We start from the raw sequence: 14395 nt of genomic DNA on the forward strand, positions 1-14395 counted from the left end.
CAGTCAAAACTAGAGGCTCTGACGGCCAGGGTCACCGAGGCAGAGGAACGCGTTAGCGAATTGGAGGATGGGTTAGTAGAAGAAAAAACGAAAATAGAAGCTGGTCTTAAAAAAATCCACGCCCACGAATGTAGATTACGGGAGATTACTGACTCTATGAAACGATCCAATGTCAGAATCATCGGCATCCCTGAAGGGGTGGAGAAAAACAGAGGTCTAGAAGAGATATTTGAACAAATTGTAGCTGAAAACTTCCCTAATCTAGCAAGGGAAACAAGCATTCGTGTCCAAGAGGCAGAGAGGACCCCATCCAAGCTCAACCAGGACAAACCTACGCCACGGCATGTCATAGTGCAATTCGCAAATATTAGATCCAAGGATACAGTATTGAAAGCGGCCAGGGCAAAGAAATTTCTCACGTACCAAGGCAAAGGTATCAGGATTACGTCAGACCTGTCTACAGAGACCTGGAATGAGAGAAAGGCTTGGGGGGGCATTTTTAAAGCTCTTTCAGAGAAAAACATGCAGCCAAGGATCCTTTATCCAGCAAAGCTGTCATTCAGAATTGATGGAGAAATAAAGACGTTCCAAAATCGCCAATCATTAACCAATTTCGTAACCACGAAACCAGCCCTACAGGAGATATTAAGGGGGGCTCTATAAAGGTAAAAAGGCCCCAAGAGTGATACAGAGCAGCAAGTCACAACCGATACAAAGACTTTAAAGAGAAATGGCATCATTAAAATCATATCTGTCAATAATCTCTATCAATCTAAATGGCTTAAACTCTCCCATAAAACGCCACAGGGTTGCAGATTGGATAAAAAGACATGACCCATCCATTTGCTGTCTACAAGAGACTCATTTTGAACCCAAAGATGCATTCAGACTTAGAGTAAGGGGATGGAGTACCATCTTCCACGCAAATGGACCTCAAAAGAAAGCTGGAGTAGCAATTCTCATATCAGATAGACTGGATTTTAAACTAGAGGCCATAGAGAGAGATACAGAAGGGCACTATATTATTCTTAAAGGAAGTATTCAACAAGTGGATATGACAATTATTAATATATATGCCCCCAACAGGGGAGCAGCAAGATACACAAGCCAACTCTTAACCAAAATAAAGAGACATATAGATAAGAACACAGTAATAGTAGGGGACCTCAACACCCCACTATCAGAAATAGACAGAACACCCTGGCAAAAACTAAGCAAAGAATCAAAGGCTTTGAATGCCATACTCGACGAGTTGGACCTCATAGATATATATAGAACACTACACCCCAGAACCAAAGAATACTCATTCTATTCAAATGCCCATGGAACATTCTCAAGAATAGATCATGCTCTGGGACACAAAACAGGTCTCAGCCAATACCAAAAGATTGAAATTATCCCCTGCATATTCTCAGACCACAACGCTCTGAAATTGGAACTCAACCACAAGGAAAAACCTGGAAGAAACTCAAACACTTGGAGGCTAAGAACCATCCTGCTCAAGAATGACTCGATAAACCAGGAAATCAAAAAACAAATTAAACAATTTATGGAGACCAACGAGAATGAATACACAACGGTCCAAAACCTATGGGATACTGCAAAGGCAGTCCTAAGGGGGAAATACATAGCCATCCAAGCCTCACTCAAAAGAATAGAAAAATCTAAAATGCAGTTTCTATATTCTCACCTCAAGAAACTGGAACAGCAACAGAGGGACAGGCCTAACCCACTGACAAGGAAGGAGTTGACCAAGATTAGAGCAGAAATCAATGAATTAGAGACCAGAACCACAGTAGAGCAGATCAACAGGACTAGAAGCTGGTTCTTTGAGAGAATCCATAAAATTGATAGACCACTGGCAAAACTTGTCCAAAAACAAAGAGAAAGGACTGAGATTATTAAAATTATGACTGAAAAGGGAGAGGTCACGACCAGCACCATTGAAATTGCAAGGATTATTAGAAACTTTTATCAACAGCTATATGCCAAAAAACTAAACAATCTGGAAGAGATGGAGGCCTTCCTGGAAACCTATAAACTACCAAGACTGAAACAGGAAGAAATAGATTTCTTAAATAGGCCAATTAACTATGAAGAAATTGAGTCAGTGATAAACAACCTTCCAAATAATAAAACTCCAGGCCCAGACGGTTTTCCTGGGGAATTCTACCAAACATTCAAAGAAGAAATAATACCTATTCTCCTAAAGCTATTTCAAAAAATAGAAACAGAAGGAAAGCTACCAAACTCATTCTATGAGGCTAATATTACCTTGATCCCCAAACCAGGCAAAGACCCCCTCAAAAAGGAGAATTACAGACCGATTTCTCTAATGAATATGGATGCCAAAATCCTCAACAAGATCCTTGCTAATAGAATCCAACAGTACATTAAAAGGATTATCCATCATGACCAAGTGGGATTCATACCTGGGATGCAAGCATGGTTCAACACTCGCAAATCAATCAATGTGATACATCATATCAACAAGAAAAGACTCAAGAACCATATGATCCTCTCAATTGATGCAGAAAAAGCATTTGACAAAATACAGCATCCTTTCCTGATTAAAACCCTTCAGAGTGTAGGAATAGAGGGTACATTTCTCAATCTCATAAAAGCCATCTATGAAAAGCCTACTGCAAGCATTATTCTCAATGGGGAAAAGCTGGAAGCCTTTCCCTTAAGATCAGGAACACGACAAGGATGCCCACTCTCGCCACTATTATTCAACATAGTACTAGAAGTCCTTGCAACAGCAATCAGAAGACAAAAAGGGATCAAAGGTATCCAAATCGGCAAAGAAGAAGTCAAACTGTCTCTCTTTGCAGATGACATGATACTCTATATGGAAAACCCAAAGGAATCCACTCCCAAACTATTAGAAGTTATAGAACAATTCAGTAAGGTGGCAGGATACAAAATCAATGCCCAGAAATCAGTTGCATTTCTATACACGAATAACGAGACTGAAGAAAGAGAAATTAGGGAATCCATCCCATTTACAATAACACCAAAAACCATGCGTTACCTTGGAATTAACTTAACCAGAGACGTAAAGGACCTATATGCTAGAAACTATAGATCACTTTTGAAAGATATTGAGGAAGACATAAAAAGATGGAAAAATATTCCATGCTCATGGATTGGAAGAATTAACATAGTTAAAATGTCCATACTACCCAGAGCAATCTACACTTTCAATGCTATCCCGATCAAAATACCGAGGACATTTTTCAAAGAACTGGAACAAATAGTCCTTAAATTTGTATGGAACCAGAAAAGGCCCCGAATCTCCAAGGAACTGTTGAAAAGGAAAAACAAAGCTGGGGGCATCACAATGCCGGATTTCGAGCTGTACTACAAAGCTGTGATCACAAAGACAGCATGGTACTGGCACAAAAACAGACACATCGACCAATGGAACAGAATAGAGAACCCAGAAATGGACCCTCGGCTCTTTGGGCAACTAATCTTTGATAAAGCAGGAAAAAACATCCGGTGGAAAAAAGACAGTCTCTTCAATAAATGGTGCTGGGAAAATTGGACAGCTACATGCAAAAGAATGAAACTTGACCACTCTCTCACACCATACACAAAAATAAACTCCAAATGGATGAAAGACCTCAATGTGAGACAGGAATCCATCAAAATTCTAGAGGAGAACATAGGCAACAACTTCTATGACATCGGCCAGAGCAACCTTTTTCACGACACATCTCCAAAGGCAAGAGAAATAAAAGATAAAATGAACTTATGGGACTTTATCAGGATAAAGAGCTTCTGCACAGCCAAGGAAACAGTCAAAAAAACTAAGAGACAGCCCACGGAATGGGAGAATATATTTGCAAAGGACACCACAGATAAAGGACTGGTATCCAAGATCTACAAAGAACTTCTCAAACTCAATACACGAGAAACAAATAAACAAATCATAAAATGGGCAGAAGATATGAACAGACACTTTTCCAATGAAGACATACAAATGGCTAACAGACACATGAAAAAATGTTCAAAATCATTAGCCATCAGGGAAATTCAAATCAAAACCACACTGAGATACCACCTTACGCCAGTTAGAATGGCAAAGATAGACAAGGCAAGAAACAACAATTGTTGGAGAGGATGTGGAGAAAGGGGATCCCTCCTACATTGTTGGTGGGAATGCAAGTTGGTACAGCCACTCTGGAAAACAGTGTGGAGGTCCCTTAAAAAGTTAAAAATTGAACTACCCTATGACCCAGCCATTGCACTACTGGGTGTTTACCCCAAAGATACAGACGTAGTAAAGAGAAGGGCCATATGCACCCCAATGTTCATAGCTGCATTGTCCACAATAGCCAAATCATGGAAGGAGCCGAGATGCCCTTCAACAGATGACTGGATTAAGAAGCTGTGGTCCATATATACAATGGAATATTACTCAGCTATCAGAAAGAACGAATTCTCAACATTTGCTGCAACATGGACGGCACTGGAGGAGATAATGCTAAGTGAAATAAGTCAAGCAGAGAAAGACAATTATCATATGATTTCTCTCATCTATGGAACATAGGAACTAGGATGATCGGTAGGGGAAGAAAGGGATAAAGAAAAGGGGGGTAAACAGAAGGGGGAATGAAACATGAGAGACTATGGACTATGAGAAACAAAATGAAGACTTCAGAGGGGAGGGGGTGGGGGAATGGGATAGACTGGTGATGGGTAGTAAGGAGGGCACGTTTTGCATGGTGCACTGGGTGTTATACGCAACTAATGAAGCATCAAACTTTACATCGGAATCTGGGGATGTACTGCATGGTGATTAACATAATATAATAAAATAAAAAAAATAAAAAATAAAAAATAAATAAAACCTTCCATGGTCTGCAGTGGCATTTCTGGCATTTTGACACCTATGGGGGGCCACTGCTTTGTCTAGGTTGCTAGGAACCATCCAAGTAAAAACTCAATTCATACCATCAAAAAAAGTCAATGATGAGTGGTCAGAAGCTGAAGACAGTCACTGAAGAAGTCATGACACCTGGTCCAGTTTCTGGACCTGAATCAATTTTGGACTGAAAACTATTAAAGGAGAGACCAGATTCTGGAAGGAAAGACTTTGCAACAGCAAACCAAATGTACACAGCATGAGTTTCCTAGACTATTCCCAAAGGGACTAACGACATTTACTCAAGTAACTATACTGGGGAAAGAGGAATATCCAAACATTTCAGGAATTGTTAGGTATAAGGTCCAAGTTTACACTGATGCCAAGAGAACCTAAGTGTCATCTGGCTCCTCACTTAGAAAGGGGGCATACTTAAGGGTGAGATAATAAATGAAACCTTGGTCCAGGTCTGGCTCACAGTGCATGCGCTGGGTCCACAATCACACCAGTAGTCACTGTGCGCCCCCCACCCAAGTCCATGAATACATAATTGGAATAGACGCACTTAATTGTTGGCAAAGTCTCATGTGGCTTCCTTGGTCTATAGTATAGGGTAAGGGCCAAATGAAGGGCCAAAATTGCCTTCCCCCATCCCCTGGCCAAAATAAATCAAAACAAATATCCCGGGGCGCCTGGGTGGCACAGCGGTTAAGCGTCTGCCTTCAGCTCAGGGCGTGATCCCGGCGTTATGGGATCGAGCCCCACATCAGGCTCCTCTGCTATGAGCCTGCTTCTTTCTCCCACTCCCCCTGCTTGTGTTCCCTCTCTCTCTGGCTGTCTCTATCTCTGTCGAATAAATAAATAAAATCTTTGAAAAAAAAAAAACAAACAAAAAAACAAATATCCCATATGGGTTAGAATGGCAGATATCAGTGCCATCCTTAAAAACCTCAGAATGCAGGGGCACCTGGGTGGCTCAGTCGATTAAGTGACTCTTGATCTCAGCTCAGGTTTTAATCTCAAGGTCACGAGTTCAAGCCCACAGTGGGCTCCTCACTGGGCATGGAGCATACTTTAAAGACAAACAGAAAACCTCAGAATATAGAGCTGATGGTCCCTATAATATTTCCATTTAGTTCACCAGTTTAACACTACAAAAACCAGACAGAATGTGGAGGATGACAGTGGACTTTCATAAATTCAAAAAGCCCCAATGATAGCCACTCTGCAAAACATGCTATCTTTGCTAGAACTACCTAAGGACATGGGATGCAGCAACTAATCTGGCACATGTATTCTTCTCTTTCCCAATTAGGAAAAAAGATCAAAACCAGTTTGTATTCTCATAGACAAAGCATACATTTACAGCTTTGCCTCAGCCATTTGGCCATCCTGCAGACAATCACACGGGTCTACTTTACCAATGACATCATGTTAATAGAACGAGATGAGCAAGAAGAGACTAGAATGTTGAAAGCCTTGGTAAGGCAGAATGCTCCAGGGAGTGGAAAATAAATCTTAGGAAGAATTCAGAGACTATGCCATGTTAGTAACTTTTTAAAGGTTCAGTGGTCTGGGTAATATCAGGACATTGTCTCCAAAGTAAAGAACAAATTATTCCATCTTGCACTTCCTAAAACAGAGAAGGAAGCACAATGCCCAACTGGCTTCTTCAGGTTCTGGGGCAGCATAATCCACACCTAAGGATAATGCTCTGATGCCTATGCCAGAAGATGAGAAATGGTGCCTGAACACCCGGCTCCTGTATCAAAGGAGGGGCAAGAAGAGTCACCATTTTATCAGAAGTAACTGAACTTGAACATCAGAAGAAAGTAGGACTATACACAATGGGGAAATGGAGGAGTATGTCTGGCATGCAGATGATACACTTAGGTGTCTCTCAAGATTCCCTGATCCAGCTTTGACAATAAATGAACAAGTGCGGCAACCCCAAGCTTAGGAAGGGCATGGCCTCCTCAGATCTCCAGTGATGAGGGCCTGAGTCACAGCACTGGGAAAGCCACAAAGACCAGATGTGCTAGCCAAGGGGAGGGTGTGTCTAGAATGGACAATAGAGGAGGAAGAAGAGGATTCAGTGGAGGCTCAAAGGTCAGCTACAGCAACAGAGGCTATAGTCTGCCCCACTATCTTTCCTCCTGTCCTTCTCCTAGGGGGAGAGGCCCACTGGAACCTGAAGGAGCTGCACCCAGAAGCCTATGAAGAAGCAAATGTGAGCAGAATAAAGGGTGGGCTGTGGTTGAAGCTGTGCTGCACAGTCCAGCCCCACCCTGAGGAATAAAGGACTTAGTACCCTAGGTGCTGGGAGTGCCCTTCAGTCACTCCAGGGATCACCTCAGCTGAAAAGGGCTGCCTTGTGCAAATTCACGTCCCTTCCCAGGGCAGCCTGCACCCACTGACTGACCATCACCAGGGTTGAGTTCTCTCACCTCAAACTGGGACAGCTCTAAAGGGTCACCTCTCCTGCAGAGCTCCCCCCCAGTTGGCTGAGGCACCCCTCAAGAGATCACAGCTCGACTTCAGCCTCTGCCCACTCCTGCTAGCCTCCCGCCCTCCCACCAGTGTGACCCCAAAGCACTCCAATTAACCTGTTGCACACTCATCTCCAGCTTAGCTGGCTTCCTGGAAAGCCCAAACTGTAAGAAATGGCAATGTTTATGCCTATGTTTCAGGGTTGTCATTTTCTATTAAATGAAACAATACATATCATTGTATGTATTTGTCATTTGTGCAGTGCCTGATACAGAGTAGGCATTTAAAACATAAGCATGAGATGATAATTTAGGAAACAAGATAGATAAGCTTATATAAACCTCAGGATTATATGTATCTTCTATATGCCAGGTGACAAATACACAATTTCTGAGGCACACAACATACGAAGCATTCATTTAAAATATCTTCTCAGTTCTGCTAGAAAATAGTAAGTCAACACAAAGGTCAGTACCACAATCCAATTATTTACTGTATCGATTGTATGCCTATTTTATAACGATCATAAAAGACAAAAACTTAAAAGAACAAATGCTAAGTACATCTTAAAATTCTGGTATGTTATTTTTTTACCAACACTAGGGGTCACTAATTACCAAGAAAAGCCTGAAAGTTCCTCACAAAACTTTGGGAGATTTTATATATTCCAAAGGACAAAAATGTAAAGTGCTTTAATAACAAACCAAATCCCTTTTCAACTCATTCTAGTTATTAAATCACAGAATCTCACTACCATATTTTAAATTATATTCTTGGTAAAGGATCACATCAGAACAAGATAATTGGATTCTTTTCATGAGCACAATTAGAAAATTAAACTTTCTGCAAAATTCAATCATGCTTAAATATTAAGCATATAAATTTTTCAAGTTTCCTGTGTAAGGTACCCATTTAGCTTCAGCTAAATTTTCTCATACAAGAGATAATATGATATATATGCTAATGTTCGAAACCAAGCTAAGGTCCAATTTAACATAGTCTCACGTTTGAAGTTCAAGAATCCAGCAAATATGTGTAGAACCAAGTACAGAAAATGAGCTGATCTGATGTAGGTATTTAGAAATGGGCAGAAAGACATGTGCTGTGCTTGTCAAAAATACAAAAGCTGAAATGTGTTAATTCCTTGAAAGCAAGATTAATGCAATCTAGCAGTAAAGACATGCACCACAGTAACTACAAGGTACAAGATGAAAAAAAGTGACGTAATATGCTTAGGAGATCTGGAAAAGCATGGATTTCTTCCAGCTACAGCAAGTCAGCAAAGAATTTATGGAGAAAGAATCTGAGCGGCACTGTCAAGAATGCCATTCCATCCCCATGGTCCAGGTCTACCCAGAGAACTTGCTTACACAGAAGAAAAACGAGGAGTGCAGGGCTATGAAGGTAAAGAGCGAGTAGATCATATATGGAGGCAAATTAGACTATGGGATTTCAAAAATGAGCTGCAGATAAAGTATAGCAATTTACCCACTTTTTTTTTTTTTTAACACTGTAAAAGGTACATTTTTCTCAGCTTTAGCGAGACTCCATATCTGGTTCGCAAGTATCAACATATGAGCAGACAGAATGTAATGGTGTAAAAAGCACTATATCAAACATGCTTATTAAGCACATACTTACAAGGTTCATTCATGGTAATTTACACAATTAGTTCAACCTACTCATTAGAATAAAAAGTGTGAAACAATAAATTTATTGACTTGTGATAAATGCAAATAAATCTTAGTGTAAGATTTTAAAATAATCTTTAGGGATATTAAACTATGGTCAGTAATCAAATAAACCCTATATCATACACAGTTCATTTACCAGATCATTCAAATAATCAGAGGGAAAAAAAATCAGGAAAAGGGGTAAAGCAATTTTTGGCTCCGGTGGCGTGAAGAGATCAGAGAACTGTCATCCTGAAAAGGGAGTAAAACTGAACTAATCATTTCATGGGGCTGGAAGTTCAATAAAGACAAACAAATTGAGAGGCATATTCAAGGGAACTAGAATATCAGGCAAGCTCATCAGACATCTTTAGCCTTGAAGCCGAAGGCTATTCCCATCTGTCACCTACCCCCATCTCCTAATACCATCATATTGGAGGGATAGGATTTCAACATATGAATTTTAGGGGGACATATCTGGTCCATAACAGAAACCATGTTAAAAATTAAAACATTTTTTAAGAAAGAGCAGAGCTACCAGGAGGCCTGGCATATTCCAGATTTCACAAATGCAGACAAATTAATAAAACAAAAAATAACCTGAAAGTGGACAAGTCAGAATTGAGTCGTTAAAATGCATTATAAAAAATGTCCAGTTTTAAATAAAAACTTGTGAAACATGCAAAGAAATAAGACACCCATAATGAGAAAACTGCAGATAAGAGAAACAGACTGTCAGTGGGTCAGTGGGCCTGTATGTTGAATTTAGCAGATAGAGTGCAAACCTGCTATTATAAATATGCTCAAAAAAGTTTAATATCCAAAGGATTAGAATTTTACACTAAAGAATATCTGTAACACAAAAGGCAGTAAACGAGGAACAGAAGAGCAAAAAATCTGAGACATAGGAAACAAATACAAAAATCAAGGATGTAAACCAAAAATTGTTATTAAATGTGAATAGACTAAACATTAAATCAAAAGGCAGAAACTGTCAGACTAGATAAAAAACACACAGCTGAACAGGTGGCCAAAAGACACATGAAAAGATGCTCAACATCACTCATCAGGGAAATGCAAATCAAACCACAATGAGATAACACCTGGTACCTGTCAGAATGGCTAAAATCAAAAAGACAAGGCACAAGTGTTGGCGAGGATGTGGAGAAAAAGGAACCCCCATGCACTCACTGTTGGTAGTAATGTAAATTGGTACAGCCACTATGGAAAACACTATGGAGGTTGCTCAAAAAATTAAAAATAGGAATGCCATATAATCCAATAATTCCACTATTGGACATTTACCCAGGGAAAATGAAAACTAACTCACAAAGGTGTACCCTGTTTACTGCGGCATTCTTTACCATAGTCAAGACATGGAAGCAACCTAAGCGTCCATCAATAGATGAATGGATAAGGAAGATATCTCTCTCTCTCTCTCTCTCTCTCTCTCTCACACACACACACACACACACACACAAACACACACACACACACACACAAGGAATATTACATAGCCATAAAAAAGGGTGCAACTGCACCATTTGAGACAATATGGGTGGACCTAGAGGGTATTATGTAAAGTGAAATAAGTCAGACTAAGACAAATATGCTATACTCCACTCAAAAATGGAGTCTATAAAAAAATAAGTGAACAAAAAGCAGAATCAGAACTATAAATACAGAGAACTAATAGTTACCAGAGGAGAAGGGGGCTGGGAAGTGGGTAAAATGGGAGAAGGGGAGAAGAGATACATACCTCCAGTTACAGAATGAGTAAGCCACTGAAATAAGCAGAGTATAAGGAATATATTCAATGATATTGTAATACAGATGTAATAGGACAGATGGTAGCTACACTTGCTGTGAACATAAGGTATAAAAAACTTGTCAAATCACTGAGCTGTACACCTGAAATGCATGTAATATTGTGTCAACTATACTAAAAAAGAAACCTCACACAACTGAATTATATGCTATCTACAAGAGATAGACTTTATACTCAAAGCCAGAAGTTGGGGGGAAAAAAAAAGGTAGAAAAAAATATATAATGCAACCAGTAACCATAAGACAGTTAGACTAGCTATATCATAAAACTTTATGACAAATATTACTGAAGGCAAAACATTTTGTAATAAAAAATATCAATACATGAGGAAGATATACGGTATGTAATATATTCCATATAACCCCATCACAAATGGATATGGACCTAGAAGGGCCCCAAGATTCATAAAGCAAAAACTGACAAAACTGAAACTACAGAATTCCAGAATTACAGCTAGACTTTAATACCACACTCTCAATATTTGATAAAACAGAAAATCAGTTAAGGGTAAATGATTTGAACAACCCTACCAACTAACCCATTGGACATTTATAGAATGCTACACCCCCAAAACAGAATATACATTCTTTTCAAGCACTCAAAGAACATTCTCCCAAGTAGATCAAATCCTATACCACAAGTTAATTCCTAATAAATTGTATTTATTTATTTTTAAGTAGGCTCCATGAGCCCAACATGGGGCTTGAATTCACAACCCTGAGATCGAGGCCTGAGCTGAAATCATGAGTTGGACATTTAACAGACTGAACCACCCACGCAACCCCCTAATAAATTTTAAAAGAATTTCATATTCTTCAATAAATAGAGGTATGTTATCTGATCATAAGGGAAATCAGAAATCTACAATGGAAAGAAATTCGGAAAAATCTCCAAATATGCGGCAGACATACTTCTAAATAATCCTTACTTCCCTATGGGTCAAAGAAGAAACCACAAAAATGTCAGAAAGTATCTTAAAAGAAAACAAAAACACAATATGTCAAAATGTATACAGCTAAAGTGAAAATTTATAGCTTTAAATGCCTGTACTAGAAAAGAACAAACAAATCAATAAGCTAAGCCTTCACTTTAAGGAAAAAAAAATAGAAAACTAAAAAGCAGAAGAGAGAAATAAGGTAAGAACAGAAATTAATGAGATAAACAGAAAAATAAAGAATATCAATAAAATCATATGTCTATTCTTAAAAAATGAAATTGATAAATCTTTAGCCAAACTAACCAAGACAAAAAGATTACACAAATTAGCCAAAACAAATGAAACAGCGGCTATCATTACCAACCCTACAGATGAAAAAAATCACGGGAGATTATTAACTTTATGCCAAGGAATTAGACAACTTAGGTGAAATGGAAAAATATCCAGAAAGACGAAATAACCAAAGTAGACTCAGGAAGAAACAGAAAATCAGACCTACATATAATAAAGTTGTTTCAGTAATTTAAAACCTTCCCACACGGAAAGTCCAAGCACAGATGGCTTACCTGGTGAATTCTACCACATATTTAAAGAACTAATGATACCAATCCTTCACAAACTATTTCGGAAAACAGGAGAACACTTTCCAACTCATTCTATAAGGCCACTATCACCCTGTTACCAAAGTCAAATAAACAAATCTCAAGGAAACAAGACTATAAAGCAGTATCTCTCATGAATATAGACCCAAAAAACCCTTAAAATATTATCAAACAGAATCCAGCAACACATAAAAACAATTATCCAATATCAAGTGGGATTTACACAGGAATGCTTAACATTCCCAAACTAATGTAATATACTGTATTAATAGACTATTTTAAAAAATCACATGATTATCTCAAAAGACAGGAATAGCATTTGACATCCATTCATGATAAAAACTTTCAACCAACTAGAAATAGAATAACACTTCAACCTAACTAAGAGCATCTGAGAGAAACCCACAAACACCATACTTACTGGTAAGATACTAGATACTATTCCCCTAGGATCAAAAAACAAGGATTTCTACTCTCATCATATTTATTCAACAGTATACTAGGATCTAGTAAAATAAAGAGCAGGGGAAAACCATCCAGATTGGAAAGGAAGTACATTTGTCTTTCTCTCAGATGATATGATCCAGTGCATAGAAAAATCTTATGGAATTTATAAAAACCTACTAGAACTAATGAACAAGTTCAGCACGGACACAGGATTCAGACTAACAACAAAAGACCAACTTATCCTTCTATATAGTTGCAACAAGAAATCAGAAAAGCAAATTAAAAGAAAAATTCCATTCAAAATAGCATCAAAAAGAATACAACGCCTGGAAATAAATTTAACAGGAGTATAAGATCTGTACATCGAAAACTTCAAAACACTGCTGGGGGAAATTAAAGATCTAAATAAAGGAACAGGCATTTCACATTCATGGATTGGAAGACTCAATGTTGTTAAAGTGGCCATTCTTTACAAATGGATCTATAGATTCTAGACAACACAACATCAAAATCCCAACAGGTATTTCTGTAGGAATTATCATGATCCTAAAATTTATATGGAAATAAAAACTTTTTGTTAAATATTTATTTATTTTGGCTGGGGGGGGCAGCGAAGGAGTGGGGGGAGGGGGGCAGAGAGAATCTCAAGCGGACTCCGCACTGAGTGCAGAGCCCAATGCTGGGCTGGATCTCATGGCCCTGAGATCATGACCTAAGCCAAACCCAAGTGTCAGACACTTTTTTTTTTTTTTTAAAGATTTTATTTATTTATTCGACAGAGATAGAGACAGCCAGTGAGAGAAGGAACACAAGCAGGGGGAGTGGGAGAGGAAGAAGCAGGCTCATAGTGGAAGAGCCTGACGTGGGGCTCGATCCCATAACGCCGGGATCACGCCCTGAGCCGAAGGCAGACGCTTAACCGCTGTGCCACCCAGGCGCCCCTCAAGTGTCAGACACTTAACCGAATGAGCCACCCAGGTGCCTATGGCAATACAAACTTTTGACTGAAAAGAGCCCAAAAAAATTTAAATCACAGTTGGAAAACTCAGACCACCCAATATCAAAACTCAATTATAAAGCCACTGTAATAAAAACAGTATAGTACTGATGTAATGATACAGCTCAAAGGAAGACAACAAAAAGTCTAGAAATTTATGGTCGGGGCGCCTGGGTGGCACAGCGGTTAAGCGTCTGCCTTCGGCTCAGGGCGTGATCCCAGCGTTCTGGGATCGAGGCCCCACATCAGGCTCCTCCGCTATGAGCCTGCTTCTTTCTCTCCCACTCCCCCTGCTTGTGTTCCCTCTCTCGCTGGCTGTCTCTATCTCTGTCGAATAAATAAATAAAATCTTTAAAAAAAAAAAAAAAAGAAATTTATGGTTAATTCATTTCATCAAGGGTGCCAACACAATGCAATGGGAAAAGAGTCCTTCCAGTAAACAGTGAAAAGATTAAAAATGTGGTAGAGCCATAAAATGGAATGTTATTCAGCCATAAAAAGGAAGAAGTTACCGATATGTGGATGCTATGGCATGGATAAACAACAAT

At 39.1% G+C, this 14395-nt stretch overlaps 1 protein-coding gene across 10 annotated transcripts in view; it reads right to left on the bottom strand.

Annotated features, from left to right (window-relative positions):
- Nucleotides 1-14395, bottom strand: part of OSBPL1A (oxysterol binding protein like 1A) — a 241083-nt gene that overhangs the window by 191671 nt on the left and 35017 nt on the right. The window lies entirely within an intron of this gene.

Source organism: Ailuropoda melanoleuca, chromosome 14 (genome assembly GCF_002007445.2).
Source record: "Ailuropoda melanoleuca isolate Jingjing chromosome 14, ASM200744v2, whole genome shotgun sequence".
In the NCBI taxonomy this organism is placed as follows: Eukaryota; Metazoa; Chordata; class Mammalia; order Carnivora; family Ursidae; genus Ailuropoda; species Ailuropoda melanoleuca.